Here is a 25901-nt window from a genome sequence, read left to right as displayed (position 1 = left end):
CCCCCTGCTCTCTCTCTCATTCTCTCTCAGGAAATAAACATTTTTAAAAAACTACTCATTTTTCACTGAAGATCTTAAAGCGCCACTGGTTAAGGATCTCATAGGAGGACTCAAAGATTTTGTGTGGGCTTAGACTTGATGTTTTCTAGGTCTACAGGACTTTGCTTTTGTGAATTTTTCTTCTTCCACATATCCATCATTTCCAACTACTTGAAGTCTTCCTTTAATTTTTGAAAGTCTGTTACCTTTCTCCTACTTTTACCCACCTAGCATTTATGATACTGTTTCAATTTGCTCCCCATTTTTTATGTGTGTATATTCTTTCCATTCCAGAAACCCAGGAGTTAATGTCAAAAGGACGAGGTTCATCAGGCAGCAGCTATATTGTTGCCTAGAAACCATCAGGGGCAGCTGGAAATTACAGCAGGGGCCTTTTTGGGAAGATGGTCTGACCCAACCTTCAGGGCAGAGTAAAGAGCAAAAGAGATTAAACATGTAATTGCCCTTTGTTAATAATAACAACAGGTTTGATTCTGTTTTCAGCATATTATATCCTTTTTTACTTTACTAAAAAAAAATCTAAAATTCTTTAGGAAATTTCATCTTTTTTGCTCCCCTCCCTTCCACAGTGGTTTGATCCTGCTTCTTAGAACAGCATCCCCTTTCTGCCACTTCACAGTAGTTTGCTCCTGTCTCACAGACTACTAGTCCCTTTATGTTCTTACTTTCCCTTCTCCTTTCTATGCTTATCCCAGAGTGGTTTGATGACACCTTATAGAAAAGCATACCTGGTTTGATCTTATCTGGAGAGAATCAGTATCTTTTCTCCTCCTGTCTCACACCAATAATTTGATCCTACGTCATTAAGCATCAGTTTCTTTTAGCTCCTCCCCCGGGGTCTACAGTGGTTTGATCCTACCTCACAGACTATTAGGTCCTCTCTGAATCCCCCCTCTAGCATCACCAGCACAAATGGTATGGTCCTTAGCATCAGGTCCTTTTTGCACCCCACACTGGTCTTCTAAGCAGATTGAAACTGCTTCATCTCATTCCTGATTCAAGTTGATCCCTTCAGTGGCTTGTTCTTGAATTAACAATATAAAACTGGCCAAAATGGGTTTAAAGTGGTCAGAACTTACTCATGACCAATTCAATCTTTCCTCAAAAAGGAAAAATCAGTTCTGACCAGTTAAAATCTATTTTGACCAGTTCAAACTAATTTTGCAGAGCTGGAGCCTGAGGTTGGTAGACTCAGGAAGATGGCTGAAGATGATGCTGATTCGAGCCAGAGCAAGGAATCAGGTACTTACAGAAGTTGAAAATGGGCTGAGAACTAGGAAATAAAAGAGATCAAATGAGAGAGGAAAATACAGGAGCCCGGGTTGGTGGAGGAAAGCTCAAAGGGGATTAGTTGCATCCAAACCTATTTTTTTTTGAAAGGTGAGAGGCCATTTTGAGGAGGTAATGCAGGATCTTGGGCTCTGCCTTTGTATGTCTGGGAATCAGTATGGAAGCTGATACCATCTAGCAGCCCCATCCAGCCGGAGCTGAGACTGAGTTGTGTGTGGCCCCAGTGATGCCTGGTTCTGCAAACCAGCCCCAGGGGCCATTCTTTGCGTTTGGCCTCATCTCAGTTTGCAATTACTAGAGTCCTAAACCACAATGACAACCTTCCCACTCCTTTAACTGTGGATGGTCATGATGCTTTTTAGCTATTTAGAGAGCCTATTTAGGTTAGAAGAAGGGATTGGTAAACCTTGAAGAAAAAAGCTAATTACAGTAGGTAAATCATGAAATGAATGAATCAGTTAACTAGAATCGAGTTGATTACTATAACTTGCAAATTTTCAGAGAGGTATGTAAGAGAAGGTGGCAGGTTGAGAACAGTATCTAATATTTTGCCTGTGAGACTGGTTATCTATCTCCTTATTGTTGTTGACTGAAGTAAAAATTGGCCTGTGTTGTCTGGATTTCTCCCAGGTGGCTGTCCTTCTGTCCTTTGTGGGGACTGCAGTAAGGATTGAAAACAAATGGAATCTTAAAAATGGAATTTTCATAGATTTTAGCATTTCTAATTTGTGAGGAATTTCTGCAGTGGGACAGTGGCAAGAGGCCAGATCCTTTGAGATGAGTGACAGAATGCTGCAAGATTGAGGGTGGGCTGGAGCTCTGGTTTGGTGTAGTATGTCTCAACATCTTTTCTGCAGATGAATGAGGCTCTATGGCTGTTTACCTATCAGGTAAAAAAAAAAAGGAGGATTAGAATGGCATAGGAACTTAGCTGCCTGGGAAGGAATTTGATCCTTTTGTGAAAGAATTTGGCTTAGAATCCTATAATTTGAAAAATGTCTTTTAGGAAGATGGATTCAGTTAGCCATTGCCTATTTTTTGACAGGAAGAAAGGTGGCCATTTTAATCAAAGCAGTTGAATGGCACTTCCAAATGTCAAGGTAAAATAAAATATCAGAACATTTGGAGTCAGATAACCCAGGTTTTGAATCCAATTTCTTCTATTTGCTATGTGGACCTTGAACAAATTATTTAACCCCCTAAAGACTTACTTTTTTCATTTGTAAAATAAAGTTAATATTATCTTCCATAAAAAAAGAACCTTAAAGTTTAATGCTTCTTGGAGCAAAGTAGCTGCCATTCAACATTTTTGTATGATTAAATTATGTGGCAGAGGTTATTTTTGTGTATGTGTGGAAAAATAATACATAATTTGTTTTGATAAAGACAGTTTTTTTTTAATTGTCAGCAATGATGTATACCCAGATGAAGCTATTGTACTGTTATGAGGAGCTAAGGAGAAATTGTTCATTGAAGTGCTTTATAAACTAGAAAGTGCATATAGATATCAGAAACTGTTATTTTTTTAATAATATGTTGATCATTAAAGTGACACTTGGAAAATCCACAGCATAAAATGGCTTTCAGTGTTTCAGACTCATAGATATCTCTGGTTCCAGATTCACTTCCTACTGAATCTTGTACCTATGGCCACCAGAAGCCCTGAGATGTGGTATACATGATCATAACCTGTGGTGACACAAGGTGGGGGATAGGAGGTGGAGGAATCATGTCAGAGATATAGGTGATAGATGTGGCCTGGTGGGTTATAACAAACTGTCTTTCAACCACAAACATCTTGACATTATTTAATTCAAAGCAAACCTGTATTACTTCACCTGGATTCTGTCACCCTCCCTGAAAACAGCAGGATCAGGTAAAGAAGCAACAGGAAGGGCAATAATGTGGACCTTCATGAATATGGAAGCCCTGATTCTGACATTCATAACAGTAGAGCTTGAGTTGGAAAAAACATTAAATTTCAGTGTATTTTTGGCTTCATTAGGGAGCTGTGTCCTGCACTCAGATTTGTGGGTTTGGAAATGTGGCCTTTTTAAATAGGGTCATTTGGTTAATAGATGTGTATGCGATAGTTTCAGTGTACATGTATTACAGCAAGATGCATGACAAAGATTTTTATTTTTATGACATCCTGGTTAACAAGATGGAGAAAACACGAACTGTAACAGTGTTCCTTTAGTTGGAATCTGCAAGTTTTTTTAAGTATTACTATTTACTGAGTACTTACTATATACCAGGCATTGTCCTAAGTACTTTATGCATTAGTCATTTAATCCTGACAACAACCTTATGATCTATGTGTAATTATCTCTATCATACAGATAAGGAAACCATTTACAAAGGGCACTGATAATTAATTCTATGTTTCTCTGGAGGAGCAGAAGTTCTTTATAAGTGCGAAAGGGAGGATGAGAGCACATTTTCTGAGGGGTTTACCAGAATCACCCGGATGAAAGTTTTTATAAACCACATAGGCCCTTCCCCCATTATAGTACTCCCCTTAGAAGGCCTGCCCCTCCTTGGGTATTTATGATGTTTTGTGAGCTACTGTGATTGATGTAAGTGGGTGGTAGGAAGGGCCTTAAGGTGTGTTGAAGGCAGGAAAAAGATTGAGATTCACTATTGCAAAGAGACATCCTTGGTAGTAAGCTGTAGGACTCTGTACCTGGCTGTCTTGGTTTCAACATTTTAATTAATGATTGGATGTATATGTAGAAAAGTATGCTCACCAAATTTTAAGAGAGAACTGGAGTGGGAGGGGAAGTATATATACTGGATACCAGGCCATATGTTTTCATTCTTATGTGGATCCTGAGAAACTTAACAGAAGACAGTGGGGAATGGGAAGGGGGAAAAAAAGAAAGGGAGGGAGCCAAATCATAAGAGTCTCTTAAAAACTGAGAATAAACTGAAGGTTGAGGGGAGGTGGGAGGGAGGGGAAAGTGGGTGATGGGCATTGAGGAGGGCACCTGTTAGGATGATCACTGGGTGTTGTATGGAAACCAATTTGACAATAAATTTCATTAAAAAATAAAAATAAAAGGATACCAGAACTAAGAACCCAAGAAGAATTTACTAGAATGTAAAGATGGATAAAAAACAAAAAATTTAACTTGAAAAAATGTGACATTATTTATAAATTTAATAAAATTAAAACAATCAGCAATTCTATAGGATGGGTATATGTTTGATAAGGCTTCCAGGGAAGTTAGTGCCAACTCAGGCTACATTAATAGTAGTAGAGTGTCTAGATTGAAGGCGGTAATTATTCCACTCTTTTCTAAGTTTGAATGAACCACACCTCAAGTATTTGTGCCTAGTACAAATATAAAATAGAGGTTAAAAAGAGAAGCTTGAAGGATGGAGTGGGGCATGATTGCTGTCTTCCAGTATCTACAAGGCTGTCATAAGAAAGAGGATTATATTTGTATGATGTGGTCCCAAGGGACAGAAATAGGATTGTTAGGTGTAAGTTGTTTATGGCAGAGCAGACTGAAGATGAATTGGGCTGTGTTGGAAGGGAATGAGTTCCCTATCATTGGAAACTTTTAAGCAGGAACTAGCTGACTACTTATTAGGAATTTAAGTTTTACTATAAAACCTCAAATGCAGCCTTAATTGCTACAATTCAGTGCATTGAGACAATTGCCATGAGCATTTTTTGAATGTCGTCTGGTTGATGGAGAGGTTGGTGATCAGAAATGAGAGGTATCAGATAACCTTGATAATAACCAGTTAATCTAAGGAAACCTTGGGGTTAGCTGGTGTTGCTCAGCCAAGTATGACACTGAAGGAACAAAGCATTTACTAAGCATCTTGTATATGCCTTTCCTGGCGCTTTTACACACATTATTTCTTAATTCTTGCAACAATCATGTGAATTGTGTATTAGCATTTCTTTTACAGATGAGAAAATGGAGGCTCAGAAAGGCTAAGTGACTTTCCCAAGTTCATGCAGCTAGTGAGTGACATTGGGGGAGCATATCAGAACCCTATGTAGGGAAAGATGTGACAGAATTTCTACTTTTTACTTGATCACTTCTCCAGTTGAGTAAAGACTTGATATTGCCAGAGGCAAGTCAGAACTGTGTGGACAAGTGTGTCATGCTGGGCTGGGTGCCTGGAGTAGATGAGAATATCATAAAGATATATGATCAGTCTCTAGTCCAGCAGGTCCTGGAAGATAGTGTTGGAATGCAACTGAGCTATTACACAGGCTAAATGGCATGACTGTTTATTCATAAGTCTGTACCTTATACGGAACACTGTCCTCCATAGACTCGCATAATGGCACAGCTGTCAAGGGGCATACAGATTTTCAAAGTCCAGAGAAGTATATCTATTTTGAAGAACAGAAAACTGTGGTCTAGAGAGGGGACGGGACTTTTCAAGCTTGTTCCACTTAATAATTGTGCCCCTGATATTGCCAGAAACTTATTTTTTTAAATGTAGATTAGCAAATATAGGATTAGAGCTGCTTAGAGCAGATTTGTTTTTCAGAAATGACCAACTCTCCTATGAAATGTGCTACTCTGTTTCAGAGCTATGAGATAGATATGTAATGTTCTGGTTTCCTCCCCACTAATATTATAGAAATCAGCATTCATAAAAGTGGAAAGAGCATAAGCATAGACAGGTTGGATTTAATTCCTTTAACTGGAACCCATGGGAAATTCTTTAGTTTCTTTGAGCCTCAGATTCATTATTTATGAAAATGTGACTAATAATAGTTTGATTTTAACAATGTGGAGTTTGAGGTGCTTGTGGAGAGTCCAGGTGGAGAGATTAAGGAAGGGCTGAATGAATCTCAGGAGAATGACTGCGTCTGGAGATACAGATTTGAGAATCAACAGCCAAGGAGAAGGTAAATAAAGCCACATGCATGGATGACATTGCCTGGCAGAGGGATTTTTTCCCACATGATGGCTCTGTAACTATTTGAGGTTGACAATCATGTTATCACAATTATTCAATTCTCTAGGCTTGCCATCCCTAGATCAAAGATAATTCTGAATGTCTTGAATTCCAGCTTCTTCATCAGCCAAATTGTCCTTTTGAGGATATATCATATTTTGGTTTTATACACTATACACTTGATGACTCTGATGCAGGTTGTCCTTGACAGTACCCTGAGAAATACTGTCCTATGGCATAAAGAGAGCTGCATTTGAACCATTCTAGTCCCTGGCATTGACTTCGCTTCTAGCTCCATGCCTGGTCTTGCTTCACTGCAGAATGCAGCCACAAAGTGGTTGTTGGATATCACCAGCCCCATCTCATTTCTGGATATCCAACTCTTGGATTTAGTGCAAAAGGTAAAACTTTTTTCCCTTGCTTTTTCATTTTTTGAAGCTTCTTAGGTACTCTGGAACTGGCTTACCTGTATTTAGAAAGGCACTTCATTGGGAGCTAGAGTGACAGAAGGCTCAAAAGGTAAGGTTCATTGGTGATTGGTGGCTTCTTACCTCCCCCTAAAATTTAATACACCATCCACCAAAATAAATTTCAGGTATAATAAACAGTTTTATGCAAAATATTAAAGACTTAAAAATAGAAGAAAATGTAGAGAAATGAATCGTTTCCTCTTTGCATATGCTTAAAATAATATATGATGTCACAAAGGAAAAGGTTATATTTTTCATATATAAAAATGAAAACCTCTTTAAATCTAAAACATGAAAAACATTGAAATACAAATAATAAACTGGAAAACTGCAACAAATATGACAAATGCAGTTGATACTCATTTGTGGATTCTATATTTGTGAACTCATCTACTCACTAAAATTTATTTGTCACACCAAAGTCAATACCTGTGGTACTTTTGTGGTCATTTGTTGATATATACAGAGTGGCAACGTTTCAAATGCCTGATATGCATGTTTTCAGCTGAGGTCTTCCAGCTGAGGTCCAACAAGGTAATTCTATGTCTTCTTATTTTAGCTCTCATATTGTAAATAAGTGTACTTTTCACAGTCTATTTAGTGCCACATTTTTCACATTTTTGTGCTTTTTCTTGGTGATTTTCCTGTTTAAGATGTCCCCCAAGTGGTGCTGAAGTGCTATGTAGTGTTCCTGAGCACAAGAAAGCTGCAATGTGCCTTACAGAGAAAACACATATGTCAGATAAGCTTAGTTCACGTATGGGTTACAACGCAGTTGGCTGTACGTTCAATGTTAATGAATCAACAATGCATATTAAATAAAGTATCTTTAGACAGAAACACATAAACAATGTATGTATTGATTTATTGACAAAAATGTTGTGAATGATTCTCACAGGAACCTAACTCTGTATTTCCCCAGGAACAATGGTTCAGTATTTATTAATTTAGTGTTTGCAGTGACTTTATAAAACATAACTACCGTGAATAATGAGATACATAATTACATAATTATGATTACTATATAACTATATAACATGCTAAATATATAAAAATGAAAAAAGAGCAAGATCCCAGGCCAAAAAAATGGGCAAAGGAGATACATAGGTAATTTGCAGAAAAGTGAAAATAAACCATATATGTTAACATTATTGAAAAAACTCTTCCATTTTGCTAGTAACCAAAGAAATCAAATTGAAGCAATGATGGTGTGTCATTTTTTGTTGCTTATAAAATTAGAAAAAGATGGGAAAGATAATACTGTATGCTGGTTAGAGTGCAGTGAGATAGTCATTCTTGTATATTGCCAGTGGATTAAATTGATATGTTATTTGGGGAAGTAGTTTAATGATACATATCAACAGCTCTAAAAATCTTTATATCTTACGATTCAGAAATTCAACCTTTAAGAATTCTCCTGAGAAAATAGAGATTCAGATAAAGATTTATGTATCTTCAGTATGACATTTGTGAAAAGGAGAATGGGAATAAAAATCACAATGCCCAAGAATAGGGGAATGGATATACTGTGAATAGAAACAGAAGACCTATAAAATTATTAAAAATATTTTTTAAAGAAAGTTAATGAAATGTGAAAATGTTCATGATTTAATCAATATGAGCATATTATGAAATATATGATAAAGTTAAATTATGGTGATATTATATATACGAAAGCTAAATTAACCTGGAAATAATTAAGTTTATTTAAAAGTAAAGCATATTTTTGTCTATGTGTCTTTAATTTGTACGTACAAACTAGGGTGGAAGGGATCTCCTTACCTGCTGCCTGGTAATCATCATTTTAACCTTATTTAGTTGGGCATACTTTAGGAGGTGGGACAATGGTTTTTTGTTAGAATGGGAACTGGGAATCACTGGGCTGGACCAGACCAAGAAAGGATAGAAGTTGAACTCCCTCTCTTATCCCTTCCCTCCCCCTTCACTCATCTTATCTTTCTCTTCCACTCTCTTCCTTTCCCTCATTCTACTTCTCTCCCTCTTTCCTTCTTTCCCTTCTTCTTTCCCTCCTTCCATTTTTGGTAATGCAGAGAAAAGAAGCATTCATTCAGATTTGGGATAAGAGATAATATGGGCAGGATCTTGGAAGGCTTCAAGAAGAAGGTAACATTTGAGCTGAGTAATAAGGATATTCAGGATTTTTCTAGGTAGAAAATACAGGGCAGATCTTGACTTTCTTAGCTTTTAAATGTCAATGATTGTAAAATCAATGCCTTTGAGAGACAGTGAGAGTGATTTTCCTTTGGTATGGCTGCACCCTGAATTTTCTAGTGCTTTTCCTCAGATTCCAGGTGAATTATCATATTCTGATGCCTTGATGTTGAGATCAATAGAGGATGGACATAGAGAAAAAAATCAAGAATTCTACACTATTTTGATGAATCAGGTATGTAATGTAGAGAATGGATTAAGGATGGGGAGATATTGGGGACAGAAAGAGAAGAAGACAGATATTTCTTAAGAACAAAAATTTGTTGTAGTGTTACAGTTCTTATCTTGTTTGATTTTAATGAGTATACTTAACTCCATAAAGTAGGAAACTATTCCAGTTTTACAAATGACAAGTAATAAGGGTCTAAAGGAGGGTGAGATAGTGGAGGTAGTGAGGAATGGATGTATGTAATTTACATTAAATTTTTTTTCAATGTTTATTAATTTTTGAGAAGAGAGAGACAGAGCTAAAGCAGGGGAAGGGCAGAGAGAGGAGAGAGGAGACACAGACTCCAAAGCAGGCTCTAGGCCCTGAGCTGTCAGCACAGGGCCCAACACGAGGCTCAAGCTCACAAACTATGAGATCATGACCCGAGCCAGGGTCGGACGCCTAACTGACTGAGCCACCCAGGTGCCCCTTTACATTTTGGAAGTAAAAATGAATGTAGCAGTAGCAAGAGTGGACAAATTATTAATCAACTTAATTGTAATTGCAGATAACCATTAAGGCTCTGCATAGTTCACAGGGTTGTGCCAAAGTTAGATGCTAAGAAGCTTTGAGGTTTGGCAACTTGGGAGGATGGAAAGCCACTAATGGGAGTGGGGACTGAGGAGTAAGACTATTTTGGAGAAAAGATCATATTTCCTAATTCTTTAACACCTCTTCCTGTACTTGTCAGTTCATCCTTCTCATGGCAATTACTATTGTTTTTTTTACCATGTGTATAGAGACTCCATCTATGCAAATATCTGTAAATGCATAGATTATTCCTGGAGTGATAGACAAAAAACTTTTGACAGTGATTGCCTGCAAAGGGAGGGCCTAGGCAGGAGTGGGAAAAACACTTACTTTTCACTTTGTATCCTTTGTACGCTCTAAACTTGTATCATATGCATGTGTTATCTGTGTAAAAGAAGAAAATTATGAAACAGACTACAGAAAACATAGAAAAAATTCATACTCCCCCAATACATTTACATGTCCTGTACTTTAATCTCAGAATTTCCCCTGTGTCGTACGGTCTTATTTGTCTATGAGGCTTTTCTCTGACAAACCCATATCTTATCCTTTCTGACCATTTGATGTAGAAGCCAGTGGGAAAAAGGAAATTTGAGCTAGCAAATATAGACTACTTTTATAAAAGATAAGTGGAGGAGAATAGGCGAGATGGCGGCTTAGGAGGACGCTGGGCTCACCGCACGTCCTGCTGATCACTTAGATTCCATCTACACCTGCCTAAATAACCCAGAAAACCGCCAGAGGATTAGCAGAACAGAGTTGCCGGAGCCAAACGCAGACGAGAGGCCCACGGAAGAGGGTAGGAAGGGCGGCGAGGCGGTGCGCGCTCCACGGACTGGCGGGAGGGAGCCGGGGCGGAGGGGCGGCTCGCCGGCCAAGCAGAGCCCCCGAGTCTGGCTTGCAAAAGCGGAGGGGCCTGACGGACTGTGTTCCCACAACAAGTGCGACTTAGCGTCTGGGAGGTCATAAGTTAACAGCTCTGCTCAGAAAGCGGGAAGGCTGGAGGACAAAGGGAGGGAGAGCTGCTGAGCCCCCTGACAACAGAGCTCAGTTAGGTGGGGAACAAAGGCGCTAGCCAGTGCCATCTCCCCCGCCCATCCCCCAGCCAAAATCCCAAAGAGAACCAGTTCCTACCAGGGAACTTGCTCGCTCCGTGCAAACACCCAACTCTGCGCTTCTGCGGAGCCAAACCTCCGGCAGTGGGTCTGACTCCCTCCCGCTGCCACAGGGCCCCTCCTGAAGTGGATCACCTGAGGAGAAGCGATCTAAGCCTGCCCCTCCTGCCCCCGAGCACCTTGCCTACCCACCCCAGCTAATACGCCAGATCCCCAGCATCACAAGCCTGGCAGGGTGCAAGTAGCCCAGACGAGCCACACCACCCCACAGTGAATCCCGCCCCTAGGAGAGGGGAAGAGAAGGCACACACCAGTCTCACTGTGGCCCCAGCGGTGGGCTGGGGGCAGACATCAGGTCTGACTGCGGCCCCGCCCACCAACTCCAGGTATACACCACAGCACAGGGGAAGTGCCCTGCAGGTCCTCACCACGCCAGGGACTATCCAAAATGACCAAGCGGAAGAATTCCCCTCAGAAGAATCTCCAGGAAATAACAACAGCTAATGAGCTGATCAAAAAGGATTTAAACAATAAAACAGAAAGTGAATTTAGAATAATAGTCATAAAATTAATCGCTGGGCTTGAAAACAGTATAGAGGACAGCAGAGAATCTCTTGCTACAGAGATCAAGGGACTAAGGAACAGTCACGAAGAGCTGAAAAACGCTTTAAATGAAATGCATAACAAAATGGAAACCACCACAGCTCGGCTTGAAGAGGCAGAGGAGAGAATAGGTGAACTAGAAGATAAAGTTATGGAAAAAGAGGAAGCTGAGAAAAAGAGAGATAAAAAAATCCAGGAGTATGAGGGGAAAATTAGAGAACTAAGTGATATACTAAAAAGAAATAATATACGCATAATTGGTATCCCAGAGGAGGAAGAGAGAGGGAAAGGTGCTGAAGGGGTACTTGAAGAAATCATAGCTGAGAACTTCCCTGAACTGGGGAAGGAAAAAGGCATTGAAATCCAAGAGGCACAGAGAACTCCCTTCAGACGTAACTTGAATCAATCTTCTGCATGACATATCATAGTGAAACTGGCAAAATACAAGGATAAAGAGAAAATTCTGAAAGCAGCTAGGGGTAAACGTGCCCTCACATATAAAGGGAGACCTGTAAGACTCGTGACTGATCTCTCTTTTGAAACTTGGCAGGCCAGAAAGAATTGGCACGAGATTTTCAGGGTGCTAGACAGAAAAAATATGCAGCCGAGAATCCTTTATCCAGCAAGTCTGTCATTTAGAATAGAAGGAGAGATAAAGGTCTTCCCAAACAAACAAAAACTGAAGGAATTTGTCACCACTAAACCAGCCCTACAAGAGATCCTAAGGGGGACCCTGTGAGACAAAGTCCCAGAGACATCACTACAAGCATAAAACATACAGACACCACAATGACTCTAAACCCGTATCTTTCTATAATAACACTGAATGTAAATGGATTAAATGCGCCAACCAAAAGACATAGGGTATCAGAATGGATAAAAAAACAAGACCCATCTATTTGCTGTCTACAAGAGACTCATTTTAGACCTGAGGACACCTTTAGATTGAGAGTGAGGGGATGGAGAACTATTTATCATGCGACTGGAAGCCAAAAGAAAGCTGGAGTAGCCATACTTATATCAGACAAACTAGACTTTAAATTAAAGGCTGTAACAAGAGATGAAGAAGGACATTATATAATAGTTACAGGGTCTATCCATCAGGAAGAGCTAACAATTATAAATGTCTATGCACCAAATACCGGAGCCCCCAAATATATAAAACAATTACTCATAAACATAAGCAACCGTATTGATAAGAATGTGGTCATTGCAGGGGACTTTAACACCCCACTTACAGAAATGGATAGATCATCTAGACACACGGTCAATAAAGAAACAAGGGCCCTGAATGAGACATTGGATCAGATGGACTTGACAGATATATTTAGAACTCTGCATCCCAAAGCAACAGAATATACTTTCTTCTCGAGTGCACATGGAACATTCTCCAAGATAGATCATATACTGGGTCACAAAACAGCCCTTCATAAGTTTACAAGAATTGAAATTATACCATGTGTACTTTCAGACAACAATGCTATGAAACTTGAAATCAACCACAGAAAAAAGTCTGGAAAACCTCCAAAAGCATGGAGGTTAAAGATCACCCTACTAACGAATGAGTGGGTCAACCAGGCAATTAGAGAAGAAATAAAAAAATATATGGAAACAAACGAAAATGAAAATACAACAATCCAAACGCTTTGGGATGCAGCGAAGGCAGTCCTGAGAGGAAAATACATTGCAATCCAGGCCTATATCAAGAAACAAGAAAAATCCCAAATACAAAATCTAACAGCACACCTAAAGGAACTAGAAACAGAACAGCAAAGGCAGCCTAAGCCCAGCAGAAGAAGAGAAATAATAAAGATCAGAGCAGAAATAAACAAATAGAATCTAAAAAAACTGTAGAGCAGATCAACGAAACCAAGAGTTGGTTTTTTGAAAAAATAAACAAAATTGACAAACCTCTAGCCAGGCTTCTCAAAAAGAAAAGGGAGATGACCCAAATAGATAAAATCATGAATGAAAATGGAATGATTACAACCAATCCCTCAGAGATACAAACAAATATCAGGGAATACTATGAAAAATTATATGCCAACAAATTGGACAACCTGGAAGAAATGGACAAATTCCTGAACACCCACACTCTTCCAAAACTCAATCAGGAGGAAATAGAAAGCTTGAACAGACCCATAACCAGCGAAGAAATTGAATCGGTTATCAAAAATCTCCCAACAAATAAGAGTCCAGGACCAGATGGCTTCTCAGGGGAGTTCTACCTGACGTTTAAAGCAGAGATAATACCTATCCTTCTCAAGCTATTCCAAGAAACAGAAAGGGAAGGAAAACTTCCAGACTCATTCTATGAAGCCAGTAGTACTTTGATTCCTAAACCAGACAGAGACCCAGTAAAAAAAGAGAACTACAGGCCAATATCCCTGATGAATATGGATGCAAAAATTCTCAATAAGACACTAGCAAATCGAATTCAACGGCATATAAAAAGAATTATTCACCATGATCAAGTGGGATTCATTCCTGGGATGCAGGGCTGGTTCAACATTCGCAAATCAATCAACGTGATACATCACATTAACAAAAAAAAAAAAGAGAAGAACCATATGATCCTGTCAATCGATGCAGAAAAGGCCTTTGACAAAATCCAGCACCCTTTCTTAATAAAAACCCTTGAGAAAGTCGGGATAGAAGGAACATACTTAAAGATCATCAAAGCCATTTATGAAAAGCCCACAGCTAACATCATCCTCAACGGGGAAAAACTGAGAGCTTTTTCCCTGAGATCAGGAACACGACAAGGATGCCCACTCTCACCGCTGCTGTTTAACATAGTGCTGGAAGTTCTAGCATCAGCAATCAGACAACAAAAGGAAATCAAAGGCATCCAAATTGGCAAAGATGAAGTCAAGCTTTCGCTTTTTGCAGATGACATGATATTATACATGGAAAATCCGATAGACTCCACCAAAAGTCTGCTAGAACTGATACAGGAATTCAGCAAAGTTGCAGGATACAAAATCAATGTACAGAAATCAGTTGCATTCTTATACACTAACAATGAAGCAACAGAAAGACAAATAAAGAAACTGATCCCATTCACAATTGCACCAAGAACCATAAAATACCTAGGAATAAATCTAACCAAAGATGTAAAGGATCTGTATGCTGAAAACTATAGAAAGCTTATGAAGGAAATTGAAGAAGATTTAAAGAAATGGAAAGACATTCCCTGCTCATGGATTGGAAAAATAAATATTGTCAAAATGTCAATACTACCCAAAGCTATCTACACATTCAATGCAATCCCAATCAAAATTGCACCAGCATTCTTCTCGAAGCTAGAACAAGCAATCCTAAAATTCATATGGAACCACAAAAGGCCCTGAGTAGCCAAAGGAATTTTGAAGAAGAAGACCAAAGCAGGAGGCATCACAATCCCGGACTTTAGCCTCTACTACAAAGCTGTCATCATCAAGACAGCATGGTATTGGCACCAAAACAGACACATAGACCAATGGAATAGAATAGAAACCCCAGAACTAGACCCACAAACGTATGGCCAACTCATCTTTGACAAAGTAGGAAAGAATATCCAATGGAAAAAAGACAGCCTCTTTAACAAATGGTGCTGGGAGAACTGGACAGCAACATGCAGAAGGTTGAAACTAGACCACTTTCTCACACCATTCACAAAAATAAACTCAAAATGGATAAAGGACCTAAATGTGAGACAGGAAACCATCAAAACCTTAGAGGAGAAAGCAGGAAAAGACCTCTCTGACCTCAGCTGTAGCAATCTCTTACTCGACACATCCCCAAAGGCAAGGGAATTAAAAGCAAAAGTGAATTACTGGGACCTTATGAAGATAAAAAGCTTCTGCACAGCAAAGGAAACAACCAACAAAACTAAAAGGCAACCAACGGAATGGGAAAAGATATTCGCAAATGACATATCGGACAAAGGGCTAGTCTCCAAAATCTATAAAGAGCTCACCAAACTCCACACCCGAAAAACAAATAACCCAGTGAAGAAATGGGCAGAAAACATGGATAGACACTTCTCTAAAGAAGACATCCGGATGGCCAACAGGCACATGAAAAGATGTTCAGCGTCGCTCCTTATCAGGGAAATACAAATCAAAACCACACTCAGGTATCACCTCACGCCAGTCAGAGTGGCCAAAATGAACAAATCAGGAGACTATAGATGCTGGAGAGGATGTGGAGAAACGTGAACCCTCTTGCACTGTTGGTGGGAATGCAAACTGGTGCAGCCGCTCTGGAAAGCAGTGTGGAGGTTCCTCAGAAAATTAAAAATAGACCTATCCTATGACCCTGCAATAGCACTGCTAGGAATTTATCCAAGGGATACAGGAGTACTGATGCATAGGGGCACTTGTACCCCAATGTTCATAGCAGCACTCTCAACAATAGCCAAATTATGGAAAGAGCCTAAATGTCCATCAAATGATGAATGGATAAAGGAATTGTGGTTTATATACACAATGGAATATTACGTGGCAGTGAGAAAAAATGAAATATGGCCTTTTGTAGCAACGTGGATGGAATTGGAGAGTGTGATGCTAAGTGAAATAAGCCATACAGAGAAAGACAGATACCATATGGTTTCACTCTTATGTGGATCCTGAGAAACTTAACAGGAACACATGGGGGAGGGGAAGGGAAAAAAAAAAAAGAGGTTAGAATGGGAGAGAGCCAAAGCATAAGAGACTGTTAAAAACTGAGAACAAACTGAGGGTTGATGGGGGGTGGGAGGGAGGGGAGGGTGGGTGATGGGTATTGAGGAGGGCACCTTTTGGGATGAGCACTGGGTGTTGTATGGAAACCAATTTGTCAATAAATTTCATTAAAAAAATAAATAAAAATAAAAGATAAGTGGAGAAAGCAATGCTTTGGGGTAAAGTGAGACTTTGGGGTTAAAAGAGGGCTTCTAATTTTTGTATTTATTTGTGGCTAAGATTGAATTTTGTACCTGTTTATAGGTGGAGGGGAAAAAGCTTGGAGAAAAGGGAGAGAAGTTGAAGATAAAGGAAAAGGCTATTAGCTTACTCAAACTATCAGCAATATTGAGATGGAGTTGCAAATGGATGTGTTTATAGGGAACTGGTTAGAAGTGATTTTTAAAAAAAACCAAAAAGCTCTCTGTAAGGAACCAGATCCCAAAGGGGCCCCTCTGTGGCCATTTACAATAGCAGCTCTTGGGTCTGATGAGATCAGGCATTCCTTCAACAAATGTTAAATGATTACTATGAGTAAGGCACAACATATAGCAAGGGTGGTGTGGCTTAATTAAATGTACTGACTTGTTATTCACTAAAGGAAGAAAGTTTCTGTAAGAATGAAGATACTTGAATATAATTCTGGTGGTGAGTTATGAGAGTCCAAGTGGTGTGGATTCTAACAGAACCGCTACAGTGCTTGGTTCCTAGTAGGTGTTCAGTAAGTGTTTGTGACATAATTCGTTTATTGAGCACCTCCTATCAATCAAGCACTGTGCTAGGCTCTGAGACCACGTAGATAAGTTAGACAAGGTCTTGCTTTTTGAGGTGCTTAGGTTTAGTGGTGGTTGCAATAAAGTGATGAGATTTTAGACAGAGGTACAAACAAGGGTAGAAGGTGACCTACTCCAGAAACAGAACCAGCTTGCAGTGTGCTGAGGGGTAAATGTGGACAGAGGAAGTGAAGACAGTGAATGTAGACTGTTCTTTTGAGAATATTGGTTGGAAAGAAAAGGAGACAGAAGGCAGCAAACAGAGATACAGGGTTCAGGGACTATTTCTTAAATAATGAGAGGTCTGAACATATTGTATAGAGGAAAAAGAAACAGCAGAGAGAGAAGGGGTGAAGATTCAGGAATAAGGGCAGTGATTAATGAAAAGACATATTGGAAGGTATAGGAAGGGTTGGGAGATAAAGCTGGTCAGGAATTCTTGGAAAAATTGTTGTGTGGCATTGAGAATTTTTCTGAAGCCAGAGACCATGAATTTTTGGGTGACACTAAGTCAAAATATTGTAACTTAAGAGAAAGAAAAAGGTAGTGGTTGAAATAATGGTTTTTAGGGTCAGGCCAGTCAGGGAAGAAAATTAGGCTGAAGGGGACCAATATGCTGGGAGCAAATAGGGGACCAATGAATGTCAGTAATAGGTATGAAGAAGTAAAAATTATTTAATGTGAAAAATAAGCAGCTAGTGACTGGGATATATGAATTTAAGATTTTAGAGGTGGAGCAGTTTTGAGTGGTAAAAAGATCATGGATGAGACTGTGGTTGTTTATAACTAAAATGCAGGGAAAGGTCACTGGAATTGAGCCAAGAAAGTAGTACTCTGTGGTTTATCTTCATGGATGTTAAAGTCCCTCCATGATGAAACAAAAACTTGCATCAGGAGCCAAACATTCAATTTATTTCTGGGAGAAACCAGGAAGTAGGCAGATGCCAGTAACAAGACTAACTAGTAGGAGAAAGCTAGTGAGTGTTTCACTTGTCATTCACTTACCATTCTAGATAAAGAGATAAGTGAGAGAAGATGTACTGAGTATCTTTGAGTTTGGCTTCCCATCCTCAAAGGGCTTCTAAGGGAACAAGATAGCAGACTTAGGATTCAGATATTTGACCTGTGACTGTGGAGTCCAACCTGTCCCAGCAGTACCAGCTTCCTAAAGGTCTAGCCTGCAGGGTAAACCAGTGTAGTGTTTGTGGCTAGCCAGTAATGTGGAATTCCTCAGAAGCAGTGAGAGGTGTAGGAATGAGGAGGAACTAAATCAGACAAAGGAGATGTAAGCAGTATGTTCTGGGCTGAGTAATTTCTCAGAAAATGTGGTAGCTGCCAGTCTGTCCATTCCATTTCCCATACTGTTCTTTAGGAAAACAGTAATGAGTAATAACATATAAAAGTTTATCTCCTTGATGCCATGAGGGGAACATTAGGTAGTGAAGCCAGGTTTTCCTTGTGTCCAGAAGAGCTTTTGAAGTAGTTTTGGTTACCAATTGATTCCAGAGTTTAGATCCTGGTGAGAGAAGCATCCCAAAGGGAGAGTAGTAACAATGTAGAGGTTCCCAACTTTGGAGGTACCCGAAAGGAAAACCCAGAGAAAATAAGGAATGGCTTCAAGAAGCCCCAGGCTATCTTAAGTAACAACAGCAAACAACAATACAAATGATGACAGCAGCTAACACTTATATAGCACTTACTCTATAGTAGGCACTGTTTTAAGCACTTTATGCATATTATTTTTTTTAGGAATTGCAACAATCCTGTGAGAGAAGTACTAATATCCCAATTTTCCTAAAAGAAGTGCACATTGTTATCCAAGGATTTATTCCCACTCTACCCCTACTGTGGTAACTTGGGTCCTGGGTATACATTCTATATTTTATATTACACATAGAGAAAAATATAGACATTTGCCACCACTCCTACCTATACCTTTATTTGAATGGGGGTATAATAGAGAAAAATATAGAGACTGCTGCTTGGCTGAATCTTTAGAGACAGTTTTGGCTACATAGTTTAGACCATGCTGTGGGAATCAGGTGTTGCTCTGAAGCAAACCTGACAGATAGAAGCCTTCACAGAAGTTTTTTTTTTAAGTTTATTTATTTATTTTGAGAGAGAGAGAGGAAGCAGAAGAGCAGAGAGAAGAAAGAGAGAGAGAGAGAGAGAGAGAGGGAGGGAGAGAATCCCAAGCCTGCTCTGCACTGTCAGCATGGAGCCCAACGTGGAGCTTGAACCCACGAACCGTGATATCATGACCTGAGCCAAAACTTAAAGTCGGACGCTTAAACAGCTGAACCACCCAGGCACCCCAGAAGTTTTTATAACATCTAAAATTATTTTATATACATATATATGCTTGTAAATATGTAGATTATTTCTGGAAGGTGACACAGGAGCTTTTAACAGTGTTTCCCTATAGTGAGGTTAACTCTGTGCATGTATTAGTGTGTACATGTTTACCATGTGCATGGATTATCCTTTTGAAACTAAAAATAATACAAAAAACACAGATAGTAAAAGAGAATAACTTTCCAAATACTCTTCTGAAAATTCCATTTCCTCCTTTACGTTTTCTCCTAAATAATGCTTTAACACTCCATAATAGGAGTTAGAGTAGGGGAAATAAATATAATAGGAAAAAACTTGCTGCTGCAATATTTGCCGTTTTTTTCCTAAGAGGGATTATTGTATCTTATGATATTCAAAATAGTTCCATAACAAACCTCAAAAGTATACATTTTATATTTTATATTGCACATACAGAAAAATATAGACATTTGCCACCATTCCTACCTATACCTTTATTTGAATGGGGGTATAACTAGATCTGAAGTCTACTGGGTGTTTCCTTTAATATAAACATTCTATATCAATTAGCCTGAGGGCATAAACTAAAGAACACCATCAAAAAAGAAAGCCATTCAAAAGAGTTCTCTACACCCTTGGAATTCATTAAAAATTAATTTTTTTTAATTTTAGACCTCAACACACTCTTGCCCCATATACACTGGCCTAGTTTTGTTTGTGACCCTTCACTTTTCTCAGTGCTATTTTTTTTTTGCTACGCTTCAAAGTCATATACCAAACCCCCTAAAAATGAAAATATTTTCCTGGTTCAATCCCCCTAAACAACCCAGAGCCTCTCTCTATTTCCAGTCCAAACCCTCAGCCTCATTTTTAATTGTTAGCCTGAAGGAACTGTTTATTATAGTTAAATTTAAAGGCAAATTAAATGATCTCTAAGGTCACATACTCTCTATAAGTCTTTGGTTTACTTAAAGCAAGTATTTCACATTCCAAAGGACAATCCTCCCTCTTGGCCCTCTTTTTACACCTTCATTAGGAATTATGGGGTCAGAGATTGAATGTACTTTTTTTTCCCCCCAGAGGCATCTCAGGGAATTCACATTGTTTTAACCATAGATGTTGTTAACATTAACAGTGAAATATCTGGTCCTAAAGAAGCTGATGTTTGGGTGGAGGTCTTTCTAATGTCCCCCTTTAGCCTATAAACAGTGATCCTTTACCAGCCATAGACAAGGAAAAGACCAACAAAACAGAAAGTTTATCATTCTCCTGGAGCTTCCCTTGATACTCTTGTGCCACCCCCCACCACACCTCAACATTACTTTTACCCTCTTGAAGTTACTGCCCAGAGCTGGTTTGCTCAATCTGGTAACTATGTAGATTACAGCCCCATTGTTGAAAAGGCCTCCAACATACAGAACACTTAAAGCCACTGTGCTCTTGAACTAGTGGATTTCTTCTGGCTCCAGGTCCCAGGTTAAAGGCTTCACCTCATGTATTTATACTGCCCCCAAAGTACTTGCTGATGACCTCAGAATCAGGCTGAGAATTCTGGGAAAATGAAACTAAGGGTTTCATTGCTTTACCCTAAGGCAAAACTCTGTCCTTCTTGCCTTAAGTGCCTGATTTTTATTAACCACTTTCTTTTTTTTTTCTTGGTGAAAATTAATACCATCCTTAAGGAAGATAAGTCACGTGGTCTCAAGACCTTGGCTGATATATAGGAAGATAGGAAGAGCAGCTCTCTGACACTGTGGAGTGGATCTACTAGTCAGCAAACTGCTCCAGGTTAAGGCCCTAGAGCTGGAACACCATTACAAATCAGGCTGGGTTGGAAGGAATCCCTTGCTTGGAAGGATGTGACAGGATTTTAATGGAATTGTCTCTGGCTTCTCTTCTAAACAGATGGCATGATAATGAAAGGGAACTGTAGAAGGCTCTGGTAGGATCTATAATGATGTTCTTTCCTCTCCCTAGCTTCAAAAGTGATCCAGCTTTATCCTAGCTCACAGAGTCTGCTTGGCCCCTGGTGTCAACCTCAGCTGACAGCTGACAAAGCCCTCAGATGACTGAGTCACATTATTAAAAGGAGGCTTTAAAGGTCATCTAATTCACCTCATTCTTCTCTCCCTCACCCCTAGCTCCCATGTAGGATTATGCCTGAAATAAGCTCTTAACTGCCGAACTTGTCAGAACTTGTCAGGAAAGGTGGATTGCCACTTCCATTTTCACTCTGAGAAACTGGAGTGCAAGAAAACAAAGGAATTTGGGGACCCAGCTTCATCTGCCAATTTGGCTGCATATGGGGTTAAGCTTGGAATGTCAGATTCCCAGAAAACATACCTAAACAGAAAGTAAACAGTTAAGATGAGAGCGTGAAGACAGAATGGGGCCTTCAACTAGGACACTTGTGTTCTTGGTCCTGAGTTGTGTAGCTTCCAGTGTCTTCCTGGTACCTTCTATCTGCATGAATATCTCCTTTCTAAAAGGTCTTTTTCTCTACGTTCCCTAGTTTTCCACCCACTTCTTACCCCTGGTTCCCAATAACTCCCTGAGTTTGGGGACAGAGAGCATGGGAATACATGCATATACATATACACACTCTCCTGATGCTAGGAACTAGATCTTAGATAAGGACTTCATAAAACATTTCTCCTCTACTCATAGCCAGCCAAAGTGATTTTAATGTGGATAGTTGTATGTAAGAAAGACATTAAATGATTTACTAACTGCTTTTGTATTCCAACTAATCTTCAGTTTAATGAATATGACTTTTGGAGGAATAGAATTCTCAAGAAAGCTAGTAGACCCTCTGGAATTATCACGCAGAGTCTTCTGGTCATTCTTGTGAAGGAGCACAAAGATTTACAGGGGAGCTATAAAATCTCACAGATGCCCAAGGACATTGGCAGTAAGGCTAAGAGGGAAGAAGTGAGAGTATATTTTTTTTCTTTTTGCCCCTTATATTGTTTTAAATTTTTTATGTTTATTTATTTTTGACAGAGAGAGAGAGAGACAGAGCGTGAGTGGGGGAGGGGCAGAGAGAGAGGGAGACACAGAATCTGAAACAGGCTCCTGTCTCTGAGTTGTCAGCACAGAGCCCAACGCGGGGCTCGAACTCACAGACCGCGAGATCATGACCTGAACTGAAGTCTGGCGCTCAACTGACTGAGCCACCCAGGCGCCCCTCCCTTTATATTGTTTTATAGTTACAGTAAACTCATCATCATGCAGAATGTATTTAGAATTTTTAATTAACAGAATGGTATGTAAAAAGGAAAAAAAAGATAAAAATACTGGGAAGGAGAAAATTATTTTCAAAACATAAGTGGAAAAGAAAAAAGGGAAAAAAGGAGGAAAAGAGAAAATACTTAAAGCTAACAGAGAAGAGAAAAGAGGGAAGGCAAAATTAGAGTAGAAAGACAATAGGAATGAAAAAAGGAAACTGAAAGAAATTTAAAAGAAAAGGGAGGAGGAATTAATTTTCAAAAGTTAAACAAGTGGAAAAAAAAAGAGAGAATGTCAAAAAAAACCACAGGAACAATCCTGAAAGAATGTCCATTAGCCAAAACTGAAACGATTGGAGCAACAAAATCGATAACACAATACTGGATTCTAAATCATTTATTTGGAGACCTGCCCCCCACTCCCAGGAGGTACAGCTTAATCTTTTCTATTCTAAATATAGACTAAATTTAATGAGTTGATTTCAAAAAGTACAGTTTGGAAGAGGGTAAAAAGTAATTTTATAGTGGAGTATCTTGGCAAACACATCTTGGCCAGATATTTGAGGTTAACATCAATAGTGATAAATCCTCTATTGCTATATAGTTCCTTCTTATGACTGTATTTGCTGTATCCCAAAGGTTTTGGACCATTGTGTTTTCATTATCATTTGTTTCCATGTATTTTTTTAATTTACTCTTTAATTTCTTGGTTGAGCCATTAATTCTTTAGTGGGATGTTCTTTAGCCTCCATGTATTTGTTGCCTTTACAATTTTTTTTCTTGTGATTGACTTCACATTTCATAGCGTTGTGATCAGAAAATATGCATGGTATGATCTAAATCTTTTTGCACTTGTTGAGGCCTGATTTGTGACATAGTATGTGATCTATTTTAGAGAATGTCTCATGTGCACTTGAGAAGAATGTGTATTCTGCTGCTAAAGGATGAAATGTTCTGAATATATCTGTTAAGTACCTCTGGTCCACTGTGTTATTCAAAGCCATTTTTTTCTTGTTGATTTTTTCTTTAAATGATCTATCCATTACTGTAAGTGGGGTGTTAAAGTCCTCTACTATTATTGTATTTTTATCAATGAGTTCATTTATGTTTGTTATTGTTTTATATATTTGGGTGTTTTTAAGGTGGGAGCATAAATATTTACAATTGTTAGATATTCTTATTGGATAGTCCCCTTAATTATGATATAGTGCTCTACTTCATCTCTTGTTACAGTCTTTGGTTTAAAATCTTGTTTGTCTGATATAAGTACTGTTACTCTGGCTTTCTTTTGACTTCCATTTACATGGTAAATATTTTTCCATCCCCTAACTTTCAATCTACATGTGCCTTTAGGTCTAAAATGAGTCCCTATAGGCAACTTATAGATGGGTCTTGTTTTCATTTTTTTCCATTCTGAAGCCCTATGTCTTTTGATTGGAGCATTTAGTCCATTAACACTCAGAGTAATTATTCATAGATATGAATTTAGTACTATTTTATTCATTGTTTTGTCATTGTTTCTGGATATTTTCTCTGCTCCTTTCTAGTCTTAGTTGCTTTTGGTCTTTTTTTCCCACTCACAGAGTTCCCTTTAATATTTCTTGCAGGGCTCATTTAGTGGTCACAAAATCTTTTTGTTTGGGAAACTCTATCTTTCCTTCTATTCTAACCATGCAGGATAGAGTATTCTTGTCTGCGTGTTTTTCCCATTCAGCATGTTGAATATATCACGCCACTCCTTTCTTGCCTGCCAAGTTTCTTTGGAGAAATCTGCCGCTAACCTTACTTGTCTTCCTTTGTAACTTAGGGAGTTGTTTTGTCTTTCTGCTTTTAAGATTTTTTCTTTATTTCTATATTTCGCAAATTTAACTATGATATGACTTGCTGTTGAACTACTTTTGTTGACTTTGATGAGAGTTCTTTGTGCCTCCTGGATACTGATGTCTGTTTCCCTCCCCAGATTAGGGAAGTTTTCAGCTATAATTTCCCCAAATAAAACTTCTTCAAGAAAAATTTCGAATACAAAACCTAACCTTATACCTAAATGCGCTAGAAAAAAAAATGAATGAAGCTTGAAGCCAGCAGAAGGTAAATAATAAAGAATAGAGCAGAAATAAATTATATAGAAACAACAACAACAACAACAAAACAGTAGAAAAGATCAATGAAACCAGGAGCGAGTTCTTTGAAGGAATTAATAAAATTGATAAACTCTAGGCCAGACTTGTCAAAAAGAAAAGAGAAAGGACTCAAATAAATGAAATCATGAATGAGAGAGGAGAAATTAAAATCAACACCACAGAAATATAGCAATTATAAGAGGATATTATGAGATATTATGAGATATTACGGCAACAAATGGATGAATTCTTAGGAACATATAAAGTACCAAAGCTGAAAGAAGAACAAATAGAAAACTTGAACAGTGCAATAGCCAGCAAAGGAATTGAATGAATAATCAAAAATCTCCCAGAAAACAAAAGTCCAGGGCCAGGTGGCTTCCCAGGGGAATTCTACCAAACATTTAAAGAAGAGTTAATACCTTTTCTTCTCAAACTGTATCAAAAAAATAGAAATGGAAAGAAAACTAAACTCATTCTATGAGGCCAGAATTACCTTGATTCCAAAACCAGCCAAAGACCCCACTAAAGAAGAGGACTATAGGCCAATATTTCTGATGAATATGTATGTAAAAATTCTCAACAAAATACTAGCAAATCAAATACAACAGTACACAAAAAGAATCATTCACCATGATCAAGTGGGATTTGTTCCTGGGTTGCAAGGATAGCTTAATATTCACAAATCAAACAACACAATACATCACATTAATAAAAGAAAGGATAAGAACCATACGAACCTCTCAAAAATGCAGAAAAAGCATTTGACAAAGTACAGCATCCATTTTTGATAAAAACCCTCAACAAAGTAGGGACAGAGGGAATATACCTCAAAGTCATAAAGTCCATATGTAAAAAACACACACCTAATATCGTCCTCAATGGGGAAAAACTGCGACCTTTTCCTCAATGATCAGGAACAAGACCAGGATGTCCACTATCACCACTGTTATTTAACATTGTACTGGAAGTCCTAACCTCAGCAATCAGACAACAAAAAGAAATAAAAGGCATCCAAATTGCCAAGGAAAAAGTTAAACTTACACTATTCACAGATGACATGGTACTCTATATAGAAAACCCAAAAGACTCCAGCAAAAAATTGCTAGAACTAACACACAAATTCAGTAAAGTTGCAAGATACAAAAATCAATGTATAGAAATCTGTTGCATTTATATATACCGATAATAAAACAACAGAAAGAGAAATCAAAGAATCGGTCCCATTTACAATTGCCCCCAAAATCATAAGATACCTGGGAATAAACCTGACCAAGGAGGTAAAAGACCTGTATTCTGAAAACTATAGAACACTTGT

At 38.6% G+C, this 25901-nt stretch overlaps 1 long non-coding RNA gene across 1 annotated transcript in view; it reads left to right on the top strand.

The window, feature by feature from the left end:
* Positions 1–1031: 1031 nt before the first annotated feature.
* The window catches only part of LOC122476834, a 137470-nt gene continuing 112600 nt past the window's right edge, over positions 1032–25901 (top strand). The window contains exon 1 of the long non-coding RNA XR_006295614.1: positions 1032–1302. This is a non-coding gene — a long non-coding RNA (uncharacterized LOC122476834). The remainder of the gene's footprint in view (positions 1303–25901) is intronic.

Source organism: Prionailurus bengalensis, chromosome X (genome assembly GCF_016509475.1).
Source record: "Prionailurus bengalensis isolate Pbe53 chromosome X, Fcat_Pben_1.1_paternal_pri, whole genome shotgun sequence".
Lineage (NCBI taxonomy): Eukaryota > Metazoa > Chordata > Mammalia > Carnivora > Felidae > Prionailurus > Prionailurus bengalensis.
The sequence above is the reverse complement of the archived record's forward strand: the minus strand, read 5'-3'. Positions and strand labels throughout refer to the sequence as shown.